General features: G+C 42.0%; 1 protein-coding gene across 5 annotated transcripts in view; it reads left to right on the top strand.

Moving 5' to 3' along the window:
- Window positions 1–26,130, top strand: part of fam110b (family with sequence similarity 110 member B) — a 159,669-nt gene that overhangs the window by 92,446 nt on the left and 41,093 nt on the right. The window lies entirely within an intron of this gene.

Here is a 26,130-nt window from a genome sequence, read left to right as displayed (position 1 = left end):
TCAAAGCTTTGGTTAGTTAAGCAGGTAGGTGACTGGTGAGTTCTTAAGATTTTATCCCCCTAAATGCGTGTACTGGCTTAACAAGACTGGGAAGATATAAGCATTGCATTAAATTTCTAGCTTAAATAGTTAAACTATTTGATATAACTACAGACAACAGTAGAGCGACATTTCTAAACTTGAAACCTAATTAGTTAAATTAAACACAATAAAGATGGCTGGTCAGCTGTAGCACGTGGTTGCAGATGGATACTTTTGTGAAACAGGGCAACCACATCTGCTTTAAGTGTCTGTAGCTCAAGGAGTTTCAGCTCAGAGTTGGTGAGCCGGAGTCTGAGCTTCAGAGTGTGATGCATCAGGGAGGGGGAAAGTTACCTGGACACTTTGTTCCAGGAGATAGTCACACCCCAAGAGACAGTCACACCCCTTAAGCTAGAGACATCTGATTTGGTCCATGGTCAGGGACAGGAAGGTGTGCCTACAAGTGAGGCAGGCATGTGGATTCATAAGGTAGCAATGAAAGAGCCTCAGCCCTTGCACTGGTCCAACAGATTTGAGGATCTTGTAACATGTGTGGATTAGAGCATGGACTGAAGGGTGGATAAGCAAACTGACCATGGTGCTGGAAGCCATTAAAGTGAGGGCAGTAAAAAGGGATGTAGTTGCAGTAGGCGACAGTGTAATTAGAGTGATGGGTACTGTTCTCTGCAGCTGAGAGTGAGGGACCCGAATTCTGTATTGCCTGCCTGGTTCCAGGGTTAAAGACATCTTGTCCAGGCTGGAGAGGAACTTGGAGTGGGAGGGGAAGGATACAGTTGTCATGGTGCACATGGATACCAAAGACATAGGTTGGACTAAGGAAGAGGTTCTGCTGAGGTACCATTAGCAGCTTGAGACTAAATTAATAAGCAAACTTCAAAGGTAATAATCTCTAGATTACTACCTGAGCCACAGCAAATTGGCATAGGGTAAATAAATTTAGAGAGTTGAATACAGGGTTCAATGATTGTTGTGGGAGAAATTGGTTCAATTTATGTGATACTGGCACCAGTACTGGAGAAAGAGGGAGCTGTACTGTTGGGAAGATCTTCACTGAATCACAATGGGACCAGTGTATTGGTAAATCATATCGCCAGAGCTGTAGAGAGGGCTTTAAACTAAATAGCCGGGAAGGGGTGGGAGGGCGGAGGGGGGGAGAATCATGTGAGAGGGGCATTTGGAAAGCTACTGGAAAGGACAAGGTAATAGTGCAGAATCGCAATGTGGTAATGATGACCACGGTGTAACAGGAAGGTTCAGAGCATACAAACATAAGAATGCACCAGCAAATGAGGTCAGAGTAGGGAAAATTGGCTTAAAACGAATAGAATTAAAGGCCCTTTATCTGAATGCATGCAGCATTCATAACCAGATGTATGAATTGATTGCACAAATAGAAATAAATGAGAATGACATGATAGCCATTACAGAGACTTGGTGCAAAGTGGTCACACCTACCAATACTGTCATGGATAGATGCATCTTCGGCAAGCAGGTTGGTGAGGATGAGGTCAAGTATGTTTTTCCCTCTTGTTGGTTCCCTCACCACTTGTCACAGACTAAGTCTAGCAATTACGTCCTTTAGGACTCAGCCAGTAGTGGTGCTACCAAGCCAATCTTGGTGATAGACATTGAAGTCCGCCACCCAGAACACATTCTGTGCCCTTGCCACCCTCAGTGCTTCCTCAAAGTGATGTTCAACATGGGGGAGCACTGATTTATCAACTAAGGTAGGGTGGTTTCGTTGCCCTTGTTGGATGCCATGAGACTTCATGGGGTCCAGAGTCGATGTTGAGGACTCCCAGGAGAACTCCCTCTCGTCTGTATACCACTGTGCCGCCACCTCTGTTGGTGGGACAGGACATAACCAGGGATGGTGATGGTGGTGTCTGGGACATTATCAGTATGGTATGATTCTGTGAGTGTGCCTATGACAGGCTGTTGCTTGACTAGACAGCTCTCCCAATCTTGGCACAAGCCCCCAGATGTTAGTAAGGAGCATTTTGCAGGGTTGACAGGGCTGGGTCTGCTATTGTCCTTTCTGGCGCCTAGGTCGATGCCAGGTGGTCCGTCCAGTTTTATTCCTTTTTATTGACTTTTTAGCGGTTTGACACATTGGTACAATGGCTTTCTAGGCCATTTCAAAAGTCAATCACATTACTGTGGGTCTGGAGTCACATGTAGGCCAGACCAGGTAAGGACGGCAGATTTCCAACATATGGCAATGGTTTCATGGTCATCATTAGACTTTTAATTCCAGATTTTTATTGAATTCAAATCCATCTGCCGTGGTGGTATTCAAATTCCAGTCCCCAGAGCATTACCTTGGATCTCTGGATTACTGGTCCAGTGACAATACCACTATGTCATCGCCTCCCCCAATGTTCCTCCATACAAGTGGCTGCACTGAATACTAAGAAGGTGCATTTGATTTCAGGTTATTCAGTCTCGGCTCATTTCTACTACATAAATAAGATTTGACTCACTGAACTAGATATTGTGCAAAAACTATTTAAATCAAATTTAGTGTAGAATCAGGTTCCCTGGAAGGGTTTTTTAGGCATTTGTTGCACTAAGTTTGCCGGTCAAATAAATTGCTTCAAGGCAAAGTAGTTTAAACTAACACTGGATTGCATTCCCAGACTTCAGTGTTGAAATCTTAGTCTCTGAAATGTCTCCATTTCCTTTCTACCCTCCCCCTCCTTAAAATTTACAAAACAGTGAAGCCTTAATGCCTAACATAATCTTTCTTAAATAACTGCTTAGACTTGAACCTATACCAGAGGCAAAGTCTGTGCCCTGAATTATAGATTTTTCCCAAATGAGGGGTATTGGTAAATCTTGTGCTAGATGAGGGTCCAGCCAATAGTTAAACAGGCAATTCTAGGCTTACAAATGCAGAATAATCACTTGAGTAACTTAGTGATAGGCAATTGCTGCCTTTGAAATTATATCCCAGTCTGAATCTTTGGCCTCTGGAGAAAATTAGAATGGGAAGGACCAAAACAGAATGAAAAATGCAATTCACACAGGGGGAAAAAGAAATTTCAGACTCACTTAAAAAAAGTTACCTCCAGTAGTTCCTCTGCTAGTTCAGGGAGCTTATCTAGTGTATGGTAACACTCTACAGACCAGGTAGATTGGACATACAGGTTGAGTTAAATGATCTTGGTTTCAAATATTTTGAAGATGCTCCATTGTCCTCTAAATGTTAAGCTTTTTGAATTCTGTTTAAAGCACGTATGAAGAAATGGAGCTCACCTGAGTCTGCACCATGGGGCTGAATTAGACAGGATGCCATGGTACCTGCATCCTCCCACCTCCCCATCCCAGCTACAAAGTTGGGAGAGCCGGCCCGTGTTCCTGATGGCGACCCTGCAGTAATTTAACGCGGGAGCAGCTTGATGTGCTTTAAGGTGAGGAAGGCCCGCCTAAGACAGCTGCTGGCCAATCCACGTGGCCCCACCAGTACCAGATGGGTGCAGTGCCCACTCCTGGAACTATGGACAGTTCCGCAACGCCGAGGAGACCTGCTAAATTCAGGGTTGAGGCCTCAGAGATGAGCAGTGTCTAGATTCAAGAGGCAGGGTTGAGTGTTAAAGGAGGGGAGATGACCTGGTGGTGGGATCTCTCTAATGGACCCAAGGGGCCTACAAAAGGGGAGTCCCCATGTCCTTGCCTGACAGCAGCCCACACAGCTAAAATTGCTGGGCTTCCCACATGACATGGACCCCCCACCCTCACCACGGGTAAAATAGTGGTAATGACGGAATGAGACCCTTAAGTTTCCATTAATTGGCCATTAAGTGCCTCAATAGGCCTGCAGGAGGGTGGCACACCCAACACCTCCCTCACCTCACCCCACCCATAAAATTTCAGACGCTACAGGCACATAGGCAGCAGGTGGGCGGCCTGCTGGATTTCACACACCCTCCCCTCCTTCCAACACATCAGAGAAGTGCCTGCTGTTTTGTTACATTTATGCAGCGAGATCGTGGAGGTTTGTAATTGACTGGCTTTAAAAGAATTGTTCCAATGTGGACTGCTTTTTGGTCCTTTAAAACTAGTTTACCTTCACAAATTTGCCGCCTTTCTCCACACGTAATCCCAGACTAACAGGAAACCAACAATTCATGGACAGTTAAGCTGACTGGAGCCAAGCCATTTAACATGTCAGTCTAAAAATAAGCAGTTTATGTTTGAGGGAGCAAATAGTGAAATGGGATAGTTGGCACTAATTGAGTGAATAGTTTAAAGTATGTCCACTTTTAATTGTGTTGCACAAACTATTCAGATATCATGGCTTACACCAGTCTCTTAGGATTTCTAGCCCTGCTACTTTGCCCAGGAGAACTTCAGGATTTAAATGTTTCACCGCCACTGCATTCCCCTCCTCCCCCATCTCCCCCCACTTACCTTCCAGAGAAGCTTCTGGTGCGGTGACATCATCCCCTGCTTCAGAATGCCTGGAAACAGGACCAGTAGGATGCTGAGAGACTCCAGCGAGGGAGAGGGTGGCGATCATGAGAGGTAGAACAGGGAAAGGACTTGGGATCAAGGAGGCTGTGAGTGCAAAGGGAAGAAGGCAACAGTAGCCTGAGGTTTGGGGAAGACAGATTGGAAAGTGAGAAGGACAGAGGAATTGGGGTCGGAGGAGAGAGGGAAAGCTACAGAATGGCGAGTGGGAGGGAGATATAGGCTTGAGCAGATGAGGAAAGAGAAGAGACTCGAGGCATGGGGTGAGCTTGAGGCCCAGTGATTACGAGAGCAATAGCACCAATATGGTCAGTGGGAGTGGTAGCAAGAGCAGCCAATAAAGGGATAGTATCAGAGTCATAATGGCATAGAAGGAAACCATTTGGCTCCATGCCTGCTCTCCTCAGAGCAATCCAGTCAGTCCCATTTTCCCACTCTATCCCCATAGCCCTGCAAGTTTATTCCCTCAAATGCCCAACCAATTTCTTTTTGAATTCATTGATTGTCTTCGCTTCTACCACTCTCATGGTTAATTGAAACCTGGGGACTTTACTGTGGGTGAATGGTGAAATATCATTTTCACTGATTGACAAATGGAGGATTCTCACTCGAAGAATAAAGGGAGCAGGGCAGTGGTTATGGGAGCAGTGGATAGTTTACTACAAGTGGCTGTGGGTTGAGATGAGAGTTTGGATAAAATGGATGATTTGTAAAGGATCTGGCAGGAATTGTGTTGTAGGAGAGCATGCCAGCACAGACCCCGGAGGATGAATGGCCACCTCTTGTTCTGTGAGTTCCATCACCCTATGAAAACTCTACTGAGTTCAAGCCAAGTGGTTTAGAAATGTTGATACTGAGCTGAGTTTAAGACAATATGCTCTGAGAAGTGACTGTTGCCCATTGCTTGAGCTCTTAGTTTGGATCAGGTTGGCCTGTGCTGGCATGTTCTGATACTTGACCAAATACAGGCTTACTCGAAGTGAGGTTCCCAGTTCAGAGTTGTCACCTTCACACACAGTCTAAGTCCAAATCGCATTCCAAGGAGAGAGAGAGATAAAGATGACCCTATATAAAATGATATCAACCTGTGAGTCTGACTGCATTTTGCACAGTGCAAGGGTATTCTGACTGTAGTTGAAGGGTGGATATTAGAAAGTTGTAGCATTAATATTAGTTAGAAGTATAATATTGCAGTGTTAAACCTGCTATCATTTATGTATAAACTACCAGTGAGTTAGTGTATTACAGGGGAATCTAAGTGTTACCAGTATTGCTGCCATAAGGTACCACAGAGTAGACTCATGACAAGGGTTAGAGCATGCGGAGCTGGGACAAGTAGTAGAATGAATAGCAAACCGATCATTGCCACTACTGGATAGACCATGCTTTGTAACGGCCAGAGATGGGAGCATCACATGGCAAGGGCTAATGAGAGGGCTGGCAGGAGCAAACCAGTGCCAGTTGACAGGCACACACCAATGATGTCAATGGTGGGAGAAACCTCACATGCACTGCCGGGCATAATGCGAGCCAAGCGTGCATGCACAAGTGTTTCTGGCACCTGGCCAGTTAGTAGCAGGAGTAAATCCAATAAATAAATCAGGTAAAACTTGTTTACTCAGTGGTGAGAATGAGAACTTGCTAATGCATGGAGTGGTTGAGGAAATAAATTTGGATGCCTTTGAGGGGCCGCTGAATAAGTACATGAAGAAGAAAGGAATAGTGTTATGAAAGTATAATAGTGTTCATAGTATTCTAATTTATTGTAAAGTAGGTTATGGGCGTGAATGTAGATGGTTCTATTTATATGATTTAATTACATTGGAGTCAGGTAGACTGCAAGCTTGAAATTATCAAAAGAAGTTAGATGTAGAAGTGTACTTGAAATGCTAATAAGTAAACATGAATGAGGTTAGCATTTAAGGTGTGAAGGAAATTTGCTTTTTTTAAATAAATGAAGGAGTTGTTTGGATTTCAGAGAGATGTTAGGATGTTTATAACTAGCCAGATAAGTAAGACCAAGCTGTGTGTTTATTTTTCCCAAAGGTTACTGACAATATTGGCAATGTGAAAGTTTTTATATTATGGGAAGAGTGCATTTCCAAAGACATATGGAACAATGGAATTTACAGATTAAAGAAAGTGGAACATATATAAAGGGATGTGAAAGGTTATGTTGGGGGGCCATGTAAGACCTAATAGGAGTGTGAGAAACAGCCTTTGGGAAGCCTCCAGCCATTTTTGCAAAAGTCTGCTGTGTCCAATAACTAAAGTTGGAGACGAGCTTTTGGAATTCCACTGCCAAATGGGTACCATGGTAACTTGCTGGTTTGTATTTTAAATTTAAAATCTATTTTGAACTGTTGCCTTAAAAGGGGTATGTAATTTGGAGTCAGGTTAGTTAGGACTTTTAGGATTTGTTATAACATTAAGTAATTGTAGCCTTATGTATGTAATTGAAATCTTTTCTTTTGTTAATGAATATTTTAATTTACTTTTTAAAATCTCTAAAGGTCTTAGTGGACTCATTACTTCTGAATTCAGTGCACCCATCTTCTCATGATAAATACATATTGCGAAATTGTTGTGACAGCATGGCCAAGTTTCTCTTGTGGATTTGGTCTGTCTGGCACATACCATCTGCCACATCATAACAATAGAAGGATTTGTTGATAGGGTTAGATGAAGTCAGATGAGAGGCTGGCATAGACCAGAGTACTCTGTTTCTGTGCTATGCTTGTAGTTATTGGTGCAATCTCAGCAAATTACTATTTGTTACAGAGGGAATTAAAAGTTCCCCCCACCCCTGGTTTGTCTAGCAAATCCCTCCCTCCTCTTCTGCCCTCAATTATGTCTTGGACCTTCTCCCCCAGTAGTTGGTGGCACAAAATTGTGATGGTAAGAAGTCACAGTCAGTCTTCCAAGCATACCTACAAGTAAGAGTTGGCATCCATAAAGCTCGGCATTTGGGATTTTTATGATAGACAGAATAATGAGAAACTAGAATCTGGACATTTTAGTACACATTTGAGGTGGTTATTGTTTCCATTGGGTTTTCCTGCTTATTCTTATTTCTACATAATTTATTTTCAATGATGATGCATGATCTTTTCAGCTTTTGTGCCTTCATCCTAATGTGTAATTTTACAAGTTTCTCCAGCACAGTGTATTTTTTTGCCTTATTCCTTGTACTGTTGAGGTTCTTAAGTAAAGTTGCTTTCTTTAGGCAATGTTTTAATTCATGTTTTGGGACACCACTGTCCCAGAGTCTACACAACTAAGTTCTGACCGTTTTACCGTTTGCTAGCAGCACAGTTATAGGCTTTCATGATGTCTGAGTCTGATCAGCACAATGAGGAAGGTAGATTCAGCAGTAGAAACTTTAGGAGCCATCTTACTAATGCTACTCTCCTGAAAATTAAATTAAAGCTCCACCAGTGTAGAAACAGTTTAACAAAAACAAAAATTACTAGAAAAACTCAGCAGATCTGACAGCATCTGCGGAGAGGAACACAGCCAACGTTTCGAGTCCGTATGACGCTTCATCAGAACTAAAGAAATATAGAAATGTGAAATATAAACAAGTTGAGGGGGGTGGGACAGGTAGAGCTGGATAGAGGGCCAGTGACAAGTGGGGGCAAAGAAGAGATTGCCAAAGATGTCATAGACAAAAGGACAAAGGGGTGTTGATGGTGGTGATATTATCTAATTTAATGTCCGCACTGGACCTGTTGTCTAATGTAAGTCAGGTGTTAAATCCAAAATTATCTGAAGCAAAACTCGCGACACTTTCCTCCAGGGAATTTTACTCCACTTAATTCTAGAAGCAGATCATACCCTGACTCAAATGGACTTAATTTATATTAATTTACTAGTTTACATTAATAGTTTAAATGTACTTAAGTTAAATGTACTTAAGTTACATGTTCTGAGTTGAGGGCTGTTTCCAGTTTGCAACTTGCTCACTTTACCTGAGCTGTATTGTTTTAGATCCTGTTCAAGTACATCTTTTTTGGGTGCAAAATCGATGGTGCCTTTACACCGTAAGCAATGGTTTTGTTCCTGCTGTATAGCAGTGCTGTTATATGTTGCCTCTGCACCATTATGTACTTGGGAAAAGTGTATGCCAGTGCTGTTGTTATTTTAGTGTCACTTATCAATGTTGTTTAAAAATAAATTTTAAAAATTAAAATTCTAATGGATCTTTATAACCTTCTGAAATCTTAAAAATATGATTTTACACTGGTTCTTAAAGTATCGATGTTTGGCAAATTCAAATGTGCCTCAATTTGATTACTTCAGACCAGATTTAAATTACTCTTTGTGTGATAATGCACAAAAAACTTTACAGAAACTGCAGAATAACTGGTCCATTGGCCAGAATTCTTGTTCAAAATATAATTTCTGTTGGAAATTCATGGAACAAATAGTCATCTGGTAGTACAGAACTTGAGCATTGCTGAAAAAGAGACATGCTGTTGAATCTTTTGGTCTAACACTCATTAGGACAGATACAAGAATGCCCAATTTCAAAGGGATCAACAATTTATATCGTTTATATTGGGGGCATGGGAAAAGGGGACTGATTGGTTGACAAGTTGACTGTGATAGGCTGAGGTGTTGTCATGGAGAGTGCCACAGGGAACCATTGTCCCCCATTTTTTGTTAAATTCAGTGAAGGCATGATGCCTGGACATGTTTCTTTTGCCTGTAGAGCACAGGTCCCTGCGTATAAGTACATGTAGCTTCTAGCAAGTGTAATTGTGCAATATTGCAAGCCAGACTGATTATCTTAAATTGTTTGTTAGTGTAATCCCTAGCACACTTAGGATTCTTCAATAGTGCTGTCCAATTTTGGAATCACATCTAACATTAGACATTATTTTCTGAGTTTTGCAAGCAGTGGTTGAGCACGGTCAGTAGCTTACCTGTTGTGAACAGCCGAAGGGATGTGCTGTTTGATACGATCTACCAATCTACAGTTGTTGGGATGTAAGGCCTACATACCTGACATCACACTGGCACTGAAACTCATATAGCACTTTATTCATTTGTCTGATAGGCAGAACATCCTTTTGGATTGACGGCAACACCGTTAATGAAAAATGTCATTTGTGTTGCTGCTGCATAATAACAGCATGAAATGACAAGCGTATGACCGTACTCAACCAGTCCATGCTTGCAAAACTCAGAACATAATGTCTAAGGTTAGAAGTGATTCCACAATTGGGAAGCACTTAATGAACAGTCCCAAGTGTGCTAAGAATTACACTAATAACCAAGTTAAGATTATCAAGTCGGGCTCACAATGTGGCTTACTTATGCTTGCTAGAAACTACATATACTCATACACAGGAACCTGTTCTCTGCAAGCAAAAGAACCATGTCCAGACATTGCTCCTTTTTTGAATTAAACAAAAGCGTAGGAGACATTAGTTCCCTGGTGCATTCTCCATGGCAACACCTCGACCAATCAAAGTCGACTTGCCAACCAATCAGTACCTTTATCTTAGGCAGTATAAAACGTTGCTCCCTTTGAAATATGGCATTCTTGCATCTGTCTTGAGTGCAAGATGAGAAGCTTCGACAGCATGTCACTTTTTCTCAGAAATATCCACGGAACAGGTGCACTTACAAAAAAAAAACCATGATAGCCTCTAGTAACATAGTTTTGACATTACAGGGAAATTAAAGCCTCACATGAGTACCCAGGACTCTTGTGATTCTAAAATGAATGTCTTGCGTTGCATCACAGTCCCTATTTTGCAATAACATTGCAAGCTAAATTTACATTGATTTCCCAAGAGACCTGTTAATTAAATATGTGAAAAGAAAACACTGGACCCTATAGAAAAATACTACAATTGCTAACTTAATTTATTGACACTTTGTATGTAGAGAAGCAAAAATATCAACCAGTTGGATAATGCCCATTAAGCAAGCAACTTTTCCTTTTTGCATTCCTGCAGTCCTAAATAATATTTTTGCGGGGGAAAGATGTACAAATAGAGCCCTTGTTGCTGCAGGAAGGTTTCCAAGCAAATAGCAAAACTTAGAATTTATATATATTATTGCTTTGAAGCTTGAACAGATCTTGACAACCATTCCTCAAATCAATTCACAAACGGGGCTCTGTTTGCTCCCTTAGTGGGGTTCAAACAGCTTTATACTTGTAGCTCCCATTTGTATTTTATGGTCTGGCTGCAAAGTGGTTTCTGTTTCACGGTAGTACAAAAGGATTGTATAACTGTACTCAGAGCCTAGTCTCTCTCTGAAGTACAGTGACATGTTTTAGGAGGTACTTTTTCTTTTTCTTCATTGGATATGAGCATCTGCGTCAAGGCCAGCATTTGTTGCCAATCCCTAATTACCCTTGAGAAGGTGGTGGTAAGCTGCCATCTTGAATCACTGAAGTCCATGTGGTGAAGTTGCACCCACAATGCTTTTAGGGAGGGAGTTCCAGGGTTTGACCACATTACTCAGGCTTAACGCCACAGGGAATATAACTCCAGTGGTGCATCAAGTTGGATTAATAAAGTGCTTGATCCAGTAGGATCTCCGAGAGACTTTAAGACAGCTTCTGTTTGGGGTCATAATGTTCGAGAAAGTGGATTCTCTCTCTCACGTTTTTAGAGTATTCAAAGTCTAAAGGCTGTGTACAGAGTTTTGCACATACTTAAAGCATGCTTTCTTCTGCACAGTGATGCAAATTGCACTCTGCAGCCAGTAGTACAGTCATGTGTACAGTCTGCAGTAAACTCTGGATCAAAAAGGGTCTTTGAATTAAATAATTTTTATCAGACCAATCTGCTTTTTCTCATCTTCATTGCACCATTTTAACAGCTTCCCTTTTTAATGAGTTACCAGACCTATTATGTATATGAGCCTAAAAGGTAAATTAAAATCTAAGTTTTTCAAGGAGGCCTCAGACATTCCACTTTCCTGGCTGAGGGTACAGTGAAGTGAGAAGTAAAAGTCAAATAATATTATTAGGTTTGTTTCCAAGCAGCATTATCACTATAAGGTGCAAGTTGATATTTGGGAATATCATTCAAATTATGTTATCTTGATCACTGGGACAAGGTCACCTCAGCAGTAACTACTTTGGTATTAATCTTTGCACGGAGTTTATTTTGAGTTGGCATGATTATGTTCCGCACGGCTTGTTTTTAAACTGCTGTGCAATATGCTTCAATCAACAATGATCTTTATTTAACATTCAGGAATGTTGTTTCATTTTATTGTAGTTATATTTCATTGTCTTTGAAACCATGAAGGTAAATATAACAACACAATAGGTGGAATCTGTATTTCAACAAGGTCACTGTCAATACTAAGTTAACATTTACTTAATGCTCGCTTGTGTGAGAGTAGTTTTCCTTAGTTTATGGAAAATAATCTATTTAAAGCTTTGAAAAAATACATCGAGAGACGATTCCTGCCAAAGTCTCCTGCTAACATTGGCAAGAGTTTCCAATATTATTGAATTTGCTGCTGCGACTGCTTCAATTTTGCACGTAGAAATGTGGCTGCAAAACAAACCTACATATTTCCAAGATGTGTTTCTTGGGAGACTGGATTTTGGCAGTGTTAGACATATCAAACTGACGTATTATTTCCATTGGTTTTAAGTAAGCTCCCAAAGTCTGCAATACTTACAGCTGCTCCTTTCCTGATTTCCTAAAACCAACTTTTATTTTACTTTTCAAAACTTGGTTTCTAATAGCTTCTAATGCGCAAATTGTTTTTATATTTGCTTGATAAATTCATTTGAGCAAATGTTCAAACTTCATTCACACTACATTTCACTTTCTATAGTAGTTCAGAAAGGCTTTGTTCATCTTGTAATACACTTGTATTCACCTATAACTGCCGTTATTTTAATATTTATTATAAAAACAGAACATAAGAAATAGCAGCAGGAGAAAGTCATACAACTCTTTGATCCTGCTCTGCCATTCACCCCTGCATGGCTGATCTGATCTTGGCCTCAACTCCACTTTCCCTTCTGGAGCCCATAACCCCTTGACTCCCCAGTAGTTCAAGAAACTGTCTAACTCAGCCTTGAATATATTAAATTACCCAGGCTCACAGCTCTCGAGGGGAGAGAATTCCAAAGATTAATGACTGTCTGAGAGAAGAAGTTTCTCGTCCACTCTTTCTTAAATGGGCAATCCCTTATTTTGCTCCCTCATTCCCTCATGAGGGGAAACATCCTGTCAACATTTACCCTGTCAAGCTGCTTCAGAATCTAATAAGATTGCCTCTTGCTCTTCTAAACTCCAAGTATAGGCCCAACTTGCTCGACCTTAAGACAGTCCCTTCATCCCAGGAATCAACTAAGTGGACCATTTAGAACTAGCCCCAATGCAAATATATCACTTCTTAGAATACTGCATACACTTTTGCTCAACTTATTTAAGTGTGGTTTTACCAATGCCCTCTGCAGTTGTAGCAAGAATTCCCTATTTTTACACTCCATCCCCCTTGCAATTAAAGGCATTATTCCATTTTCCTTCCTAATTACTTACTGCACCTGCATACTAAATTCTTGTGTTTCATAAATGAGGACACAGAGATCTCTCTGTACTGCAGTATTCTGCGGACTCTATCCATTTAAATAATAGTTTGCTTTTTTACTTTTCCTACCAAGTAGGTAACCTCACATTTTCCCACGTTATATTCCATCTACTAAATTATTTGCCCATTCACATACCTATCTCTAACCCCTTGCAGACTCTTTTGTCTTCCTCTAAAACTTGCTTTCCTGCATTTTTTTATCATCAGCAAAGTTTACTACTAATTCCTTAATAATGGATTCCAGCATTTTCCTTAATTGGCCCATAGTTTCCTGCTTTCAGTCTCTCTCCTTAATCAGAGTGTCACATTTGCAGTTTTTCAATCTGCCTTCTTTCAGAATCTAGGTTATTTTGGAAGATCACAACCAATACGAACATAGGAATTAGGGGCAGCAGTAGGCCACTCGGCCCCTCGAGCCTGCACCGCCATTCAATAAGATCATGGCTGACCTGAATGTAACCTCAACCCCACATTCCTGCCTACCCCCGATAACCTTTCACCCTCTTGTTAATCAAGAATCTACCTAGCTCTACCTTAAAAATATTCCAAGACTCTGCTTCCACCGTCTTTTGAGGAAGAGAGTTCCAAAGGCACTCAACCTTCTGAGAGGAAAATTTCTCCTCATCTCTGTCTTAAGTGGGCGACCCCCTATTTTTAAACAGTGACCCCTAGCTCTAGATTCTCCCACAAGAGAAAACATCCTTTCCACATCCACCCTGTCAAGACCCCTCAGGATCTTAAAAGTTTCAATTAAGTTGCCTCTTACTCTTCTAAATTCCAGTGGATACAAGCCTAACCTATCCAGCCTTTCCTCATTAGACAGCCAACCCATTCCTGGCATTAGTCTAGTAAACCTTCTCTAAACTGCTTCTAATGCATTTACACCTTTCTTTAAATAAGGAGACCAGTACTGTACACAATACTCCAGATGTGACCTCACCAATGCTCTGTACAACTGAAGTAAAACCTCCCTACTTTTGTAATCAGGCTTTCCTAATTACTTGCTGCATCTGGACACTAACCTTTTGTGATTCATGCACTAGGACACCCAGATCCCCCTGAGTCTCAGAGCTCTGCAATCTTGCACCATTTAGATCATGTGTCTTTTTTTTATTCTTTCTCCCAAAATGAACGATTTCACATTTGCCCACATTATACTCCATTTGCCAGGTCTTTGCCCACTCACTTAACCCATCTATGCATTCACTATCTCTGTAGCCTCTTTTAAGACCCTAGAATTCAGGCCATTGGGTCCTATTAGTTTGTCTCATACTTTTTCTCTTGTGACAATGATTCTTTTAAGTTTCTCCCTTTTGTCTCTTGATCTGTAACTATTATTAGAATGCTTTTAGTGTCATGACGACGGATACAGATCAGAGTCTGTGCCATTTCCTTGTTTCCCATTATTAATTTTCTAAGCTCATCCTATATGGGACCAATGTTTTCTTTAACTACTCTCTTCTTTTTTATGTTTTTGTAGAAGCTCTTCCTTTCTATTTTTTTCCGAAGATTTCCTTCCCTAAAAGACAATAGTGAACCAGATGGGTTCTTATGACAATCGGCAATGGTTTTGTGATCACCATCAGACTTTGTTGGATTCCAATTTCACCATCTGCCTTGGTGGGATTCAAACCCTAGTCCCCAGAGGATTACCCTGGGTCTCTGGAATACTAATCCAGTGACAATATACCACTCAGCCACTGCCTTCCCTGGGAGATTGTACACCTTTTCTTTCAATTTGATGCAGTCCTTAACTTCATTAGTTAGGTGTGGATGGATCATCCCCCTTGTAGTCTTTCTTTCACAATAGAAAAACTTAACAGACAGCCACATTTGTAATATCTAATTAATTAATTAGAAACTTAATGTGCTATTCATGAGTATTACCCACATTTAAAAAATCTACGTGAAAAGGATCCCAACCCTTGTTAGGCTGAATTTAATTTTTTTGTCCTAATCCTTGAAGGGATCTACGTCCCATTCAGCAGCAAATGTCAAAGTACAACCCTTGCTAGAATGCTGGTAGCTCCATCAGAGGAATGTTGCATTAGATTGTATCTAATTTAACTAACAGTTTCCTGTAGCAGCAGTTTGATGACAATTGCATGCAAGTATCTGATTGTAAAATGGATGCTTCAAACTCCTGATACTTGTACCTATGCCACTGAAATGTTACTTTCACCTGTTCTTTCAATATTCTTTGACAATGCATTCTGAGCAGTCTAATTGCTATCCACCCTTCTCAGACAGGAACCTTCAGATATCAGGAGAATCAATGAGATGCTCCATTGAACATCTCTTCCACATTCATGAAAAATGCATTTAATATGGATGGTTTGTGAATGCATATTTTACTGTGAGGCTTGACACAGATGAACAGCCCCTGGTAGCAGATACTTGATGGTGCCCCTGTTTGTACCATAGTCTAGATTGCATTAACCACTAGCTAGAAAGAGATGTGTTCTTAATTTAAATCAGACTTGTAATAGGAAGCTTTGAGCATCCATGGTGCATTCTGATATGAATCAGATAGAATTCTATTCTTAAGTTTAACAGACCTTATGTCTATGAGATATTTTAGTGTGGAAGTAACACAGCAAGATAAAAGTAGCATTTGTTTACATTTTGAAGTCTGACCAGGTTAGTCTTTGCACCATAGATGTGATCAGAGTATTCCAGTTTGAGCCCAGAGAGACACTATTTCACCTTTGCATGATTTTCAATAGGCTTCTACATTTTAATGCCAGATTTACGGGAAAACTATCTGCTCTTTTCATAAATATATCTGCACAAAAACAAAGAATACTGAATATTAAATGCTTATTTGTTTTAAATCTTCCATAATGTATACATATGACTGTTATAGAGTTGATCTTCCAGACAACTTTTCTTAGTGGACACATTTAGCTTTATTTGCAAGACAGTGGCAGCAACTATGTGTGTGCATCAAACTCTATAACTAAAGAACTCTCTACTAGCGGTTCCCCACACTGCTAACACATTGGTTTACACAGATCATGTGATCTTACAACACAGGATTATTCTTAAAGCTAATGTCCTACGTTTATCAAAACTATAATTACTATATTCCTCCCCCTTTAACTTTCTTGTACATTTTCTATGTACAAGGATATTTAGCTCATGACATTACAATATTTTTACACAGATCATGAAATTACAAGGTCAGTCTTTCAGGTGGTTTCCTGATCCGTGTGAAGTGTTGTAGTGCCACGATTTCAGATTCTTTTGCGGGAAACAAATTCTCTGCAACCACATTAACGTCAGGTACCTCATCAATGTCTTCCACTCCAGCAGAGACATCAAGCATGTCTGTCCTTGGTTGAGCAACTTCAACAGGAACCACAGGTTTAGCAATGGTTACAGGTGGGACATAATTTTGTTGGGGTATTTCTTTTTCTCTTAAATGATCCACATGCTCACGGGTGATCCAGCCCTCCACGTGATATGGCAATGGTGCGGTCACAGAACTCACTTTACCAGATAACCAGTTTGGTGCTCCACCGAAATTCTTTACATATACTGCTTCACCAACAGTAAATTGTTGCTCACGACTATGCAAATCATAAGTCGCTTTTTTTGGTTCCCTTGACTTTTCTCCACCTTCCCCTCCAAATTGGGAAGTATTAAGCTTAGTCTTGTCCGAAGATGGCATCTCATCAGTAATTCTGCAGGTGTTGCTCCTATCGTAGTGTGGGGTTTGTTCTGTAGTGACATAGGAAATGAGCGAGTATAGTTTCCAACGATTCACCCATTAACTTTTTCATTCCCGCCTTAAAAAGTTTGTACTGCTCTTTCCGTCTGTTCATTTGATGATGGATGGTACGGTGCAGTCTTCACGTGGTTGATACCATCGATGCTGACAAATTGTTGAATCTCAGTGCTCGTAAACATAATGCCATTATCAGAGACGATTACCTCTAGCAATCCATGGATGGTGAAGCTTTGGCGTGGTTTGTCTTTAGTAGCGCCTGACATTGGCAACTTTATCTCATAAACATCTAACCACTGGGAATGACCACCAATAATCATGGTTCCAAGGAAAGGACTGACGTAATCTATGTGCAACCGCACCCAGGGTTTACCAGGCCACTCCCTTGGGTGTAAAGGGGCTTCCACCGGCAACCTTTGCAGCTGTTGACATTGCACATGGTGTTTTACCACATTTTCAATATCGTCATCCATTCCCTGGCCATCAAAGATAATTTTGCACTACCTTCTTAATTCGTGAGATCCCTGGATGGGCACTGATTAGCTCTACTAAGAGTAGTTCCCTCCCTTGTGATGGAACTACTACTCATGCACCCCATAATGGAATACCATCTTGACTGCTCATCTCGTGTCTTCAGTTGAAAAATGGCTTCAATTCATCAGAGACTGGTCCCTGGAATCAACCATGTAACAATTGGTGTCTCACTCAAGTAGGACTGATCAACTCACAGACTCTTCCTCCTACCTCTCCCTGGACCATGACCCCACCACTGAACATCAAGCCCTTGTTTCCAGGACTGTCACTGGCCTCAGCTCCTCTGGAGATCTTCCTCCCACAGCTTCCAACCTGATAGTCACCCAACATCGGATGGCCCGCTTCTACCTCCTACCCAAAATCCATAAACAGAACTGTCCCGGTAGACCGATTGTGTCAGCCTGTTCCTGCCCCAGGGAACTCATTTCTCATTATCTTGACTCCCTTCTCTTTCCCCTTGTCCAGTCCCTTCCCACCTACATCTGTGATTCCTCTGATATCTTACGTCACAACAACAATTTCCAGTTCCCTGGCCCCAACCGCTTCCTCTTCACCATGGACGTCCAATCCCTCTACACCTCCATCCCCCACCTGGATGGTCTGAGGGCCCTTAGCTTCTTCCTCGAACAGAGGCCCGAACAATCCCCATCCGCCACTACTCTCCTCTGTCTGACTGAACTTGTTCTCACACTGAACAATTTCTCCTTTAACCCCTCTCACTTCCTCCAAATAAAAGGTGTGGCTATGGGTACCCGCATGGGCCCCAGCTATGCCTGTCTCTTTATGGGGTATGTGAAACATTCCTTGTTCCAGTCCTACTCCGGCCCCCTCCCACAATTCTTTCTCCGGTACATCGATGATTACTTCGGTGCTGCTTCGTGCTCTCGTTGGGACTTGGAAAATATTATTAATTTTGCTTCTAATCTCCACCCCTCCATCATTTTCATATGGTCCATCTCTGACACTTCCCTTCCCTTCCTTTACCTCTCTGTCTCAATCTCTGGTGATAGACTGTTCACCAATATCCATTACAAACCACCGACTTCCACAGCTACCTCGACTACAGCTCCTCACACCCCGCTTCCTGTAAGGACTCCATCCCATTCTCTCAGTTCCTTCACCTCCGCCGCATCTGTTCTGATGTTGCTACCTTCAAAAACAGTTCCTCTGACATGTCCTCCTTCTTCCTTAACTGAGGTTTTCCACCCACTGTTGTTGACAGGGCCCTCAACCGTGTCCGGCCCATCTCCCACACATCCACCCTCATTCCTTCTCCTCCCTCCCAGAAACATGATAGGGTCCCCCTTGTCCTCACTTATCACCCCACCAGCCTCCGCATTCAAAGGATCATCCTCCGCCATTTCCGCCAACTCCAGCATGATGACACCATTAAACACATCTTCCCTTCACCCCCCCCGCTGGTGGCATTCCGTAGGGATCGTTCCCTCTGGGACACCCTGGTCCACTCCTCCATCACCCTCTACTCCTCAACCCCTACCTATGGCACTTCCCCATGCCCACGCAAAAGATGCAACACCTGCCCCTTCACTTCCTCTCTCCTCACTGTCCAACGGCCCAAACACTCCTTTCAAGTGAAGCAGCATTTCACTTGCATTTCCCCCAACTTAGTCTACTGCATTCGTTGCTCCCAAAGCGGTCTCTTCTACATTGGAGAGACAAAACGTAAACTGGGCGACCGCTTTGCAGAACACCTGCAGTCTGTCCGCAAGAAAGTCCCAAACCTCCCTGTCGCTTGCCATTTTAACACTCCACCCTGCTCTCTTGCCCACATGTCTGTCCTTGGCTTGCTGCATTGTTCTAGTGAAGCCCAACGCAAACTGGAGGAACAGCACCTCATCTTCCAACTAGGCACTTTACAGCCTTCCGGACTGAATATTGTATTCAACAACTTTACATCTTGAACTCCCTCCTCCATCCCCACCCCCTTTCCGTTTCTTCCCCCTTCCTTTTGTTTTTTCCAATAATTTATATAGATTTTTCTTTTCCCACCTATTTCCATTATTTTTAAATCTTGTATGCCCTGTTAGCCTTTCCACCCCACCCCAACTAGAGCTGTACCTTGAATGCCCTGCCATCCATTCTTAATTAGCACATTCGTTTAGATAGTATCACCACCTTCAACACCTCTTTGTTCCTTTGTCTGTGACATCTTTTGATTATCTGCTCCTATCACTGCTTGCTTGACCCTACAGCCGCGCCCCCCCCCCCACCCAACACCTTAAACCAGCTTATATTTCACCCCTCTCCTCATATTCACTCAGTTCTGTTGAAGGGTCTTGAGGACTCTAAACGTCAACTCTTTTCTTCTCTGCTGATGCTGCCAGACCTGCTGAGTTTTTCCAGGTAATTCTGTTTTTGTTCTGGATCATGATTCGTCCAGTTTCTTACCTGCCTGGCACAGGCTGGTGAGAAATCTAGGAAATTCACCACTAACACGAGTTCTTGGGGAATTGAGATGTGGTCATTGTTCTCTTGCAAAGGAAGGCAACTTAGGGCATCAGCATTTGCTATATGAATCATTAGTCTGTGTACAATGATGTATTCATATGCTGTCAAATTTAGGACCCATCCTTGTATTCATGCTGAAGCTATAGCCTTTTCCTTGCTAAACAGACCCTAAAGTGATTTGTGGTCTGATGCTATCAGGAAATATTGCCTGTGCACATATTGGTGGAATTTTTTTACACCAAAATAATTGATAGACCTTCCTTTTCGATCTGAGAATATTCTTTTTCAGCTGTGGTACTTGTCCTGGATACATAGCCTAACGGCTTCTCTGTACCGTTGACAATCTTGTGAGATAGTACCGCTCCCATTCCATAGGGGGACGCATTGCAGGTTAGCACCAATTCCTTTGTCTGATCATAATGCACTAACAAATTTGAAGAGTGTAAGAGCTGATTCATTTTCATGAAGGCTTCTTCTTGGAGTAATTCCCAAAACCAATGCTAGTTTTCCTTTAGCAGTGAATGCAGAGGGGTTAGAACTGTTGATAAATTTGGTAGAAATCTCCCATAATAATTTACCCCTAAAAATGATTTAAGCTCAGAGATGTTCTTAGGTGCAGGTGCCTCTCTGATTGTTTTAACCTTCTCTTCAACAGAGTGTGACCCTTGGGCATCTACCCGGTGGCCCAAATAAATGACTTCATTTGCCTGAAAAGTGTATTTTTCCTTCTTTAGGCACACTCCTGCTTCTAAAAATCATTTCAGGACTTCTTCTAGATTAGCCAAGTGTTCCTTTTCTGTGAATCCAGTTATCAGTACATCATCCAGGTAAACCACAATTTGAGGTTGTCCCTGTAGCAAGGTCTCCATTGTCCTCTGAAAAATGGCACAGAATGAGGAAACACCAAAGGGCAGGCATATATATTGATGTAACCCTTTGTGGGTATTTATGGTCACAAATTCTGGGAAGGCGTCATCCAGCTCCAGTTGCTGGAATGCGTGACCCACATGAAGCTTTGTATACATTGTCCCTCTTGCTAGTTTGGCATAAGTCTTCAATCTTGGGAATAGGGTACTTGTCCATTTTGGCTGCTCTGTTGACCATTAGTTGATAGTCCCCACAGATCCGGATGGTCTAGTTTAAGGACAGGGACTATGGGTGCTGCCCACTCTGAGAACTGAACCGCTTTTATGACACCCAGCCTCTAACCAGTTCAACTTAGCGTCAACCTTCTCTCTCAGGGCACATATTACCGGTCTTGCTTTCAAGAAGTGAGGGGTTGCTTCTGGGTTCATGTAAACCTTGGCCTGTAAGCCTTGGATTTTTCCCAGTTCATCCTTGAAGACAGTGTCTTTTTTGTTTTTAGCACCTCTGGTAGCCCACCTGCATGCAACTGGAAGATTTCAGACCAGTTTAATTTAATCTCTTTCAACCAACCACACCCTAGAATGTTTGGTTCTTCACCTTCTACCACCATCACTAGTGATAGTGTGTTGTTCTATTACAATGGTAGAAGCACTAATGTCTACTTCCATTTTTAAAGGTTTACCATTCACTCGTACTGCGACAATTATTGGCTCTGTCTTCCCAACTTTCATGTTGAATAATGAATAAATGTCATAATTATTTCTGGCTCTTCTACACTATATGCTTCTTTGGACTTTGATTGTTGTTTGGAGGCCTGTTTATATCTCACTTTGCACTGTTTCGTTATGTGTCCACTTCTGTGACAAAAATAACGTTCTACTTTTTAAAACTTCCAATCGCTAGAAGACAGATTGTTTGCAGGTCGATAAAAATTAATTTTCGACTTTGCTGCTAAGCTGTTTTCTCCCAATTTTCAGTTAGTGGGGGCTGCTTTGTGGCAAAGTCCCGGCTTTTCGCGCCACTTTTGGCTGACTGTTCCTGCCCAATGAGGATAACAGCGATATTTTGTGCCTCTTGAATTGCTTGTGAATCCCTTACAGCATTTTCCGTTGCAAGCGTTATTTCTAATGTTTTCTTAAAATCAAGATTCACTTCAGCCAGGAATCCTTGCTGAATAGCATCCTCCTGCATGCCACAAACCAAACGATCCCTGAGCATGTCATTCAGGGTTTCATTGAAATTACAATATTCCATTAGTTGTTTTAATTTTGCCATGTAGGTAGCAATGGTCTCCCCCGGGGCTCTATTCTATGAATTAAACCTTAGCCTCTGCATTGTGACTGAGGGCTTGGGTTGAAAATGTCTCTTAATGACATCTACTAATTTACTGAAATCTTTGAATCTGGGACTCTAGGGGCTGTCAAACTTTGAATTAGACTGTAGGTCTTGCTCCCACAAAAACACAGGAGAATCGCTCTCCTCTTTTTCTCCCCTGTGATTGTGTTAGCTTGAAGGTAGAACATAAGACATTCTACATATTGAGACTAGTCATCTGTGGCTGGTTCAAAGGGATTGATTCTACCAAACTGTGGAATCTTGGATAAGTACATCTTTTCTTTTTAATGAACTTAGATACTCACAACCGCTGGACGAGGTACAGCAGCAGATCTGATTTATCCTTGTTGCTAGTTTGTTTTAGAGTTGATCTTCCAGACAGCTTTTCTTTGTGGACACATTTAATTTTATTTACAAGACAGCAACAGCAACTATACCTGTGCATCAAGCTCTATAACTAATGAAGAACTCTCTGCTAGAGGTTCTCTGCACTGCTAACACATTGGTTTACACAGATCATGTGATCTTACAACACAGGATTATTCTTAAAGCTACAATCTTACATTTGTCCAAACTTTGATTGCTACAATGATATTAGCAGAGTTGACACCAGGAATTGCTGACATTAATTATTAATCACTCTGGCTGAAATGTGATAGCCCATGCTTAAGGCATTGATTGTGATCTGTTATTAAGGGAATTTGTAAGATCAGTGCCATATATAGCTTCCTAAAGTGTGTCCTGTTTGTGTACAAAAGGGAACAATAGAAAAGCACATGCACAGTATTTGCTCAGATTTTGTGTATTTATTTTATATGTTTGTTTAATTTGGGATTTTGTGTGTTTGTGTTACCTGCCCCATCTGATAAAACCAAAGATGTTTATTCTCTTAATTTATTATGCAGCTTGAAGAATTTCAACGGCAACAAATAGACAGTGTTTAAATTATGATTTGTTTACTAAAGGAAAAAGCTTGCATTTTACACAGTACCTTTCATGTCCTCAGGGTGTGCCAAAGCAATTATAGTCAATTAAGTACAGTCACTGTTGTAATGTAGGAAAGTACGGAAACAAATCCACATTTTGTGATGGCATCCTTCCATTTGCGAGAGATAATGAGAATGAAGCCTCAGAGCTTTGGTGAGGTCAGATGACATCATCTGCTGCTCTTTTTGGAAAGGCAAAGTCTGTCACAAGTGCTACATCTGAAGTTGTCCCTTGCCAGTGATGCGGGATGATTTCTGCTGACAACTTGTTTGCAGAGCTGGTTTCTGCTTCAGAGCTCCTGAAACCACATGCCTTGACGCTGGGAAATTCCTGCCCATAGCTGGGTTTTCCATTTGCATCAAGCATTAGCCAGAGTTTCCCAGTTGTCATAACTGATGTTGAGGGTTCTCATATCTCTTTTGACAGCGTCCCTGAATTGGAGTTTTGGGTACCCTGCTGATCTCTTGGCATTGACTACCACCCCACTTGTCATCGCAGGAACACAAGAGATAGGAGCAGCAGGAGACCATACGGCCCTTCGAGCTCCTCCACCATTCAAAATAGTCATGACTGATCTTGGTCTTCAACTCCACCATCCTGCCCACAAACCCATATCCCATGATCCCTTGAGAAATCAAAAATCTGTCTATCTCTGCCTTGAATATATTCAACGATGGAGCAACCTCAACCCTCTAGGGTAGAGAATTCCAGAAATTCACAACCCTCTGAGTGAAGTAATTTCTCCTCATCTCAGTCCTAAATGATCAGCCTCTTATGCTAAGACTGTGCCCCTGTGTTTTAGATTACCCAAACAGTGGAAACAACCTCTCCGCATCTACCCGTTCAGCCCCTTCAGAATCTAGAATTTTTCACTGAGATCTCCTCTCATTCCGCTATACTCCAGGAAGTCTAGGCCCAATTTACTCAGTCTCTCATCATAGGACAACCCTCTCATCCCAGCAACCAATTTAGTGAACCTTCACTGTATTTCCCCCATTACACGTATATTCTTAGGGATGTGGCCCACTTCCGACCTGTGCACATGCCCAAGCCAGCAAAGCCTTCTTTGCTTAATTAGCACTAGCATTCACGCATTTTTGCCCCAGAAAGGACTACTTCATTGGGGACTTTCTCTTTCCATGTAATGCCGAGGGTGTGTTATCCACACTGGAGACGGAACTAAATCCAGGCTTCACTGCCGTATAGCAATGTGCCAAGGATAAGGCTTTGGAGATAAGCATCTTGGTCCTGTGGGTTAGTTTATTGTTTTCTGTGTCTGTTTTGTTAGGCAGCCAAACTTGGTGGCTGCCTTTACAATGCGTGTGCTGAGGTCTTCTTCAAGAGACAGGTTGTTTGTCACCGCAGATCCAAGATAGCAGAATTTTTTGACTGCTTCCAGTGGTATTTTGTTGAGCCTGATCACTGGCAGAGACACAACAGCCTGTTCCATAACTGCGGTTTTCCCTACGCTGATGGTGAGAGAGAACATGACCTAGGCTTGGGAGGGACAATCCATGAGCCTTTGGAGCTGCTTCTCTCTGGACAGCTAATGCAACATCATCAGCATGCAAAGTTCTTTGATCAGATGATGCTGCACTTTTGTCTTGACTTTTAGTCTCGATAGGTGAGGAGTGTTTGTGTATGAAGGTACACTCCTTCCATGTCAGAAGGGAAAGCATAGATCAGGAGGATAGAGAAAAAGGCATGAAACAGAGCAGGGACTAAAATGCTGCCCAGTTTCACCCCATTCTTGATCTCAAAACTGTCAGAGATGGGGCTGTTGAACTGAATGGTGTCATGCATGTTATCATGGAAGGACCAAATGAGATTGTGAAGCTTGGGAGGATGACAGATTTTCTGTAGTCCAGTAAAGGCCTGTCCTAATCAAAGGCAAGATAGAGCGGTGTTTACTAATCCCTGTGTTTCTCTCGAAGATGATATAGGGAGAAAATTATACCGTTTACCATGGATCTGCCTACTCTGAAATTACATTGTGCCTCTGAATATATTCTGTTGGCTAGTTGATGAAGCCTCATTAGAATGACCCTGGCAAAGGCCTTCCCAGTGACGCTGAGGAGTGGGATGTTCCAGTAGTCATTGTAATCCCCTTGAATCGCCTTTGTTCTTGTATAACATGATGATGTTTGCATCATGTATATCCAATGGCACACAAGGAATCACAAACAAAAAAGAAATAAATGGCCATATTATCTGTTGCTAATGTTGGTTCATGGATAAACGTTGGTCCTGTCCCAGGAGAACTCTGAAAATTTATTCTAAAAAATGGGAAGAGATAGTTGTCAAGGATCACACATTTTGCTGGGGCCAGTAAGAGGTTTAATTGGTAGCTGTACTGACCAGCACTTGGTTAAGGAAGGAGTCAGTAATAAAATGACAAAATGTCTTGCCCTGGGAGGCCTCAAAGAAGAGAGACTACATGGGGCTGGGTCTTCAATGCAGGGTCGGCAACCCGACAACCAGATGAATTCTGGGTCCTGACCCTGCACCCAAACTGCGTCATGGTGCAAACACAATCTTTAATTTCAAATAGTCTAATTGGCCAGGAGGTGAGCACTGTGCCCAATTAGAGATGTTGTGTGTCTTCAAGAGACCGGAACTTCCTCCCTGCCACCAAATGTAAAGGCAGGCGGCAGTCATGTCCTGCCAACTTGGATGGACATGAGGTTGAATGAGGCAGACACCAGTCCTGCACAATAAGGTAAAGGCTAGCACTTGTGCTGGCACTAGTTGACCATCTTCAAAGTAATTCATTCAGGCACCGTAGCGAACCTGACACAATACCGTTCAGGATTGCAGGGAAAATTTTTTGAAAATTTCATTCCTTTCCAGAGCTTAAGAGGCCGTTACTTGGAGGCAGACATCTTTCCAATTCCCTCCCCAATTGCTTGCCCATTGAAAAGTCAGAACTGTCACAGGGGTGTCAGGTTACTGATATAACCTTAAGGATCATAATTTTCAAACCCTGCCCACATTGCGTTCGCAGTTGGCCGCCCTTTGAAAATTCCAGCCATGTTCAATGTCAATTCCTGTCAGAGGCAACTTGGGGAAAGGCTGAAATTTAAGATATCACTATTCAGGTTACAGCAGGGTCT

This window comes from Carcharodon carcharias, chromosome 6 (assembly GCF_017639515.1).
Source record: "Carcharodon carcharias isolate sCarCar2 chromosome 6, sCarCar2.pri, whole genome shotgun sequence".
Taxonomy (NCBI): Eukaryota; Metazoa; Chordata; class Chondrichthyes; order Lamniformes; family Lamnidae; genus Carcharodon; species Carcharodon carcharias.
Note: the sequence above shows the minus strand (reverse complement) of the source record. Positions and strands in the feature narration are given on the sequence as shown.